At 42.0% G+C, this 7,201-nt stretch overlaps 1 pseudogene; it reads right to left on the reverse strand.

The window, feature by feature from the left end:
• Window positions 1-4,541: 4,541 nt before the first annotated feature.
• On the reverse strand, window positions 4,542-5,811 carry LOC129553804 (G2/mitotic-specific cyclin-B1-like; annotated as a pseudogene).
• Window positions 5,812-7,201: the final 1,390 nt, after the last annotated feature.

Here is a 7,201-nt window from a genome sequence, read left to right on the forward strand (position 1 = left end):
ACAAAGCTAGTGGAGGTGATGGAATTCCAATTGAGCTATTTCAAATCCTGAAAGATGATGCTGTGAAAGTGCTGCACTCAATATGTCAGCAAATTTGGAAAACTCAGCAATGGCCACAGGACTGGAAAAGGTCAGTCTTCATTCCAATTCCAAAGAGAGGGAATGCCAAAGAATGCTGAAACTACCGCACAATTGCACTCATCTCACACTCTAGTAAAGTCATGCTCAAAATTCTCCAAGCCAGGCTTCAGCAGTATGTAAACCGTGAACTCCCAGATGTTCAAGCAGGTTTTAGAAAAGGCAGAGGCACCAGAGATCAAATTGCCAACATCCACTGGATCATGGAGAAAGCAAGAGAGCTTCAGAAAAACATCTATTTCTGCTTCATTGACTATGCCAAAGCCTTTGACTCTGTGGATCACAATAAACTGTGGAACATTCTGAAAGAGATGGGAATCCCAGACCACCTGACTTGCCTCTTGAGAAACCTGTATGCAGGTCAGGAAGCAACAGTTAGAACTGGACATGGAACAACAGACTGGTTCCAAATAGGAAAATGTGTACGTTAAGGTTGTACATTGTCACCCTGCTTATTTAACTTATATGCAGAGTACATCATGAGGAACGCTGGGCTGGAAGAAGCACAAGCTGGAATCAAGATTGCCAGGAGAAATATCAATAACCTCAGATATGCAGATGACACTACCCTTATGGCAGAAAGTGAAGAGGAACTCAAAAGCCTCTTGATGAAAGTGAAAGAGGAGAGTGAAAAGGTTGGCTTGAAGCTCAACATTCAGAAAACAAAGATCATGACATCTGGTCCCATCACTTCATGGGAAATAGATGGAAAAACAGTGGAAACAGTGTCAGACTTTATTTTTTGGGGCTCCAAAATCACTGCAGATGCTGATTGCAGCCATGAAATTAAAAGACGCTTGCTCCTTGGAAGGAAAGTTATGACCAGTCTTGATAGTATATTAAAAAGCAGAGACATTACTTTGCCAACCAAGGTCCGTCTAGTCAAGGCAATGGTTTTTCCCGTGGTCACGTATGGATGTGAGAGCTGGACTGTGAAGAAAGCTGATCACCGAAGAATTGATGCTTTTGAACTGTGGTGTTGGAGAAGACTCTTGAGAGTCCCTTGTACTGCAAGGAGATCCAACCAGTCCATTCTAAGGGAGATCAATCCTGGATGTTCATTGGAGGGACTGATGCTAAAGTTGAAACTGCAATACTTTGGCCACCTCATGCGACGAGTTGACTCACTGGAAAAGACTCTGATTTTGGGAAAGGTTGGGGGCGGGAGGAGAAGGGGACGACGGAGAATGAGATGGCTGGATGGCATCACCGACTCTGTGGACATGAGTTTGAGTGTACTCTGGGAGTTGGTGATGGACAGGGAGGCCTAGCGTGCTGTGATTCATGGGGTCGTGGAGAGTCGGACACGACTGAGCGACTGAACTGAACTGAACTGAACTGAAGAAATAGTAGGTGTAAAGAAGGGAAAGATATAACTGTCACTCTTTGGAATTGCTACAATCATTAACTTTAAAACAGCAGAATAAACAAAACAATTGAAACTATAACGAGGCTGTAGCTTTCTTGTCAGACACAAGTAAATGGCATACTGGTTAATAGAATCTACCCTGTTAAAAGATTATCTTTGGACTCTCAGCCTTAAACCACAAGACAGCCTCCTCCATGAGGAAATTTTGTAAGCTGCTAAAGGAATAAATGTTCTCAATGTAGTTAGGTCTATTTACTCTTAACTAACCATGAGTATTTTGAGGACAGGAACTTTGCTGTTGAGAGGGAAAGTTGATGAAGTCCCAATCAACTGGTATTCCTTCAAGAATGGAGATATAAACTTCCAGTTGGAAAATAAATGAGTCATCTGCCAGGAGGAAATATATAGCATGGGGAACACAGTCAATAATATTGTAAAAATGTTGTATATGGCAAAAAGTAATTAGACTGATCACATTGGTAATTTTGCAATGTATAGAAATATTGAATCACTATGTTATACACCCGGAACTAACATAGTGTTGTAGGTCAATTATACTTCAATTAAGAAAAATAACCATGATCAAATGGATGTGGAGGCAGGGAAGTTTGCCCAGTTCCTTTTAGCAGCATCCTGTCCTAAACATAATTAGATGAAGTCATGGGAAGAAGTTGCATTGAAGTCTCACTCAGCTATAGTGTCTGTATTCCAGATCCCAAGTCCGGCTCAAATGCCATCAGACAAGACAGAAATCATCAAAGCATAACAAAAATGTGATGCTATCTCTGAGGGTGGCATGGTGGGTCATTTTATTTTCTTCCTTATACTTTTATGTATGAATTACTTGTATAATAAAAAATGGCATAAAAAAACAAGAAAAATGGAAACAGAGTCATCAATATGGAGATAAAAACAGGTGGTTGCCTAAGGGGAGCAGGGCTTGTAGAGGCAAAAGAGTGGAAGGGGATTAACAGGTACAAACCTCCCATCATAAAATACAAGCCACAGGGATATAATACATAGCATAAGGAATATGGTCAATAATATTTTAATAACTATGTTTGGGGAAAGATGGGTACTAAACTTATCATGGTGATTATTTCATAATGCAAGCAAATGTCAAATCACTATGTAGTACACCTGAAACTTACATAGTATTGTATATCAGCTATATTTCAATAAAAAAGAAAACAAAATGCAGAGCTCCTTTTTCAAAAAGCAGGAAAGAAATAGTGCTATTAAAAGTACTAAAATGTAGAGGTCTTTCCTTCCTTCCAGGATCTTCTTGATGTGTCCTGGCATTTTAATTTAATGTTGTTCTAAGCAAAGAAAAATTAAAATAGTAAATTATTAGCTTGAATTTTATATTTGATTTTATATTGTGCAGTGGCAGTTTTAAATGCAAATATCAGAGGGTTTTACTGCATGTAGAATTGCCGAAATTATACAGTTCTGCTTTGAAACTCATATATGCATGTGCATTTTATTCTTACATGAATAGTGGAAATACTGCAAAAAGTAACTCAACCGATTCTATTTCACTTCTTGATGAGCACATGTTCTACCAATATTCTTTGACTTACTGATAAATAAGAAAGGCCTGAAAGGAAAAGAACTATGGGTTGCCCTGTTTTCCCTTTCCTTTTATGTCACCAGTTTTGGCAAGTCATTGGTTACTACAAAGAAGTCACATAAATAAGAATATGCTAGGGTTCTTCCATTGTCTGCATTTTTTTATCTTGTTTCAAGTATTGTTTTATTTTCTAACTAATAAACAAAAACTAGGCTTTGAATATAAATTAAAATTCTGATTTTTCCAAGTGAAAATGCTGATGCTAGCTAAAGCTGATAATTTAAGAAAGCGGTACTAGATTACTTAGAATTATGGTAGCAACCACCAGAGGAAATAGCAATCAGCAGAACTAGAAATGAGATGGTAGACTTTTTCTTATGTAGAACTAGGCAGCAGAGTCTCTTAAGATGACTTGGGCTTGCATACAGTATGATATATAAAGTACATCAGGATTTTAAATGCCTTCAAGAGCTTAGTAAATCATCTTAAGTAAAGCCAGGGACATAAAACAAAAACCAAGAAGAACCAACTGTATATATTAATTAGTTGGGTCTCCAGGTAACTGAAAATAGTTTCTGTGTTTGATTTTAAACAATTGTTATTTAAAACAGTTGTTTTTAAACAAACAACTTTTATCCTCAAGTGGAAAGTTCAGTTCAGTTCAGTCACTCAGTCATGTCCAACCCTTTGCGACCCCATAAACCGCAGCACGCCAGGCCTCCCTGTCCATCACCAACTCCCGGAGTCCACCCAAACCCATGTCCATTGAGTCGGTGATGCCATCCAACCATCTCATCCTTTGTCGTCCCCTTCTTCTCCTGCCCTCAATCTTTCCCAGCATCAGGGTCTTTTCTAATGAGTCAGCTTTTCACATCAGGTGGCCAAAGAATTGGAGTTCCAGCTTCAACATCAGTCCTTCCAAAGTGGAAAGTAGCCATGTTCAAATGAGTTAAGGGATAAGTAAAAAGGAATACAACTTTATTAAAAGTAAATAAATGTAACATATAACAGGTACAGATGTCAGTTCAGTTCAGTTCAGTTGCTCAGTCGTGTCCGACTCTCCGTGACCCCATGAATCACAGCACGCCAGGCCTCCCTGTCCATCACCAACTCCCGGAGTACACTCAAACTCATGTCCACAGAGTCGGTGATGCCATCCAGCCATCTCATTCTCCATCGTCCCCTTCTCCTCCCGCCCCCAACCTTTCCCAGCATCAGAGTCTTTTCCAGTGAGTCAACTCGTCGCATGAGGTGGCCAAAGTATTGCAGTTTCAGCTTTAGCATCAGTCCCTCCAATGAACATCCAGGACTGATCTCCTTTAGAATGGACTGGTTGGATCTTCTTGCAGTATAAGGGACTCTCAAGAGTCTTCTCCAACACCACAGTTCAAAAGCATCGATTCTTCGGCGATCAGCCTTGGTGCCAATTTTATTTGCAGATAGTATTCCAAAGTTCACAAGTTACACCTTTGCCACAGCCTTGGCTAAATCTTGAACTAGTGCAGAATTCAGCTGTGCTGATCTTAGCATGTTAGATGTGGCATACTTGTTCTTGATAGTCATGTGCTTTGTAAGCCCACGATTCACCATGACCGTAATTTTGCCAGGTGTTGCGTAACAAGAAGAAGGGATTCTTCAGTGTCTGACAGGTAAAGCTGTAGAGATGGTGTTCATTCACCATTATCAAGAACTTTCGGTGCTAAGCAAAAAGCTCCTGCTGCAATCCGAGGAGGAAAGTACACCATATCGTAGTCCACCATAGTTAGTTCCATCAGATATTTGGCAAGAGTATGTAGCTCAACATAAACCTCTCCAATTTAGATGCTCTCTGAAGGAAATGCAGGGGTAGAGGGTGACCCTGAATAAAATTTACAGCTCTTAGAATCTTCATTTCCATCTGTCTGATTTGGAACTTGGTATAGGTATTGTCAGTCACAAAGGCAAAGTTACCGATTTTTGGAGGGTACATTTCCTCATATTTTCTTGCAACAAACATGGCAGTGACTCCGACCAGCTGCAGCATCTTCTTGGGCACACAATTATCCTGCATGAACCAATCAGTTCTTGAACAGTCATGTACATGTTCTCCTGCAGTAACCTGAATTTCATTTGAACATGCACTAGCCAGTCAATTAGGATGGCTGTCATGTTTCCAGTGACTTCACGACCCATTAGGTATTTTGGTTTGACTGCTTGCTCTTCCCTCAAGTTATCTCAGATAGGCATAGATATCTTTTACATATTCACTACAGAGGTTTGGATCCACTCTGTCTTCTGCATCCACGTCACTCACTGCAAGAATTACATCTGAGAAAGCCTGACACAGATATTCTTCTGCAGGGGCACAGCCAGATGTTTCCATGGGGCTTGGAGAGGGAGTATCAACCAAAATGGGCTCAGGGGAAAGTTTCTCTTCCTTAACAGGCTCAGGTTCTGTCTCCAGCCCCAGCTGGGGCTCCAGCACAGGCACAGGAGCCTTTTCCAGAGGTTTTGCTACTTTTTTAGCAGTAACTTTTCCTGCAGCTAAAGTTTTTGCTTCCATTTTCAGGGGCAGTTTGGCCGGAAGCTGTTCACTGACTTTGTTACCGATGTCTCCAAGAGCTGTTCAGGGCCTCAGCCCAGGCTTAAAGTTTGCAACAGTGGCCACAGACAAGCGCTTTGCCCCTGCCATACTGATCTTTGGCTTATTTTCAGCATTAGTCTTCGTGTTCCTGGTGATCCAAAGCACCATGGCTTCTTCTGTACCAGGCAGCAGCTCAGTGAGGAGAAGGAGGGCACTGGAGCCCCAGACCAGCCTGGAACTTGTGGTTGCACCACAGGCCAACCCACTGTCTGCATTTTAAAAGACTTTTTTTATTTTGGGCTATGGTGCATCTTCATTGTTCCGTATGGGCTTTCTCTAGTTGTAGTGTGCAGGCTTCTCATTGCAGTGGTTTCTCTAGTTGGGGAAGAAGGATTCTAGGCACAAGGGCTTCAGTGGTTGCAGTAGGTAGACTCAGTAGTTGGCAGCACACGGGCTTAGCAGCTCCTCAGCATGAGGGATCTTCCCAGACAAGGGATGGAACCTGTGTCTCTTGCATTGCAAGGGGGATTCTTAACCACTGGGCCATCAGGGAAGCCCTGCATTTCTTAGAATGCCATTGCCTTCTTTCTGTGTTAGAAGCAAATTCCGGTTTGAACAGAAAGCACACTCTGTTGGGATAGTCAGTGCCCCTGCTTATGCAGTTGTAGACATCATGAGTTTGCCTTGTACTGGCATTGAGTCTCGTGAATTACGGGGCATCATAGGCCCATCGGAATTCACCACCCATGTAGTACTGCAGAGGTTGTACGGGGAGGAGATAGAAAGGAACACCACCTGCTCATGAGCCTGCTCCTTCATCCCATTAGACTTCACTTACAGAAGTTCAAAGATAAAGTTACTAAGAATTTTAAGGCAATTCTCTGGCGGTCCAGTGACTTGGCGCACTCACTTCTAGGACCCAATTCCATCCCTGGTCCTGGAATTAAGATCCAGCAAGCCCCTTGAAACAACCAAAAAATAAATAAATAAATAAAAATTTAATGCTGGCAACAACCCAGCATTAAGGCAAGTTCTCTGTACAGAGTCTGGTGCATAGGACATACACACCCATGGAGGTGGCCCTGGGTATAATGAAGGTGGTAAGAATGGTTGTAGACTCCAATTACTATTTCCAGTACAGTGCCCTTGTAAACATATGAGTAGGGAATGTGGATGGAAGGTGAGTGGGGGGAAGAGCAGAGGAACTGAAAGCAGCCAAGAAAGACACACAGAGAGAGAAACTGGTGTTGACTTTCTAGTTCTGTGAGGCCCAGTTCTACTTCATGTGTCCTGCTGTTCACCTGCACTACATTGGGCAATGCAGAGAAAATGGAGCCCACTGGCAGTTCATGCTGTGATTTGGGGTGAACTAGAAAAAGATGCCCCTTTCTTAAGATACTTTACTGCCATCTGTTGGGGAACTGTCATAGTAACTATGTGAATGAATAGTGACCACAATGAACAACAGTATCTCTTGGGGAGAGCTCAATTTGTATGCTTGTGAATGGCAGCCCTGCCTGTCACCCTCAGGGTCCCCAGGAGTCAGAGGCATGAATGG

Source organism: Moschus berezovskii, chromosome 14 (assembly GCF_049115385.1).
Source record: "Moschus berezovskii isolate FMDL1 chromosome 14, NW_MosBer_1.0, whole genome shotgun sequence".
Lineage (NCBI taxonomy): Eukaryota > Metazoa > Chordata > Mammalia > Artiodactyla > Moschidae > Moschus > Moschus berezovskii.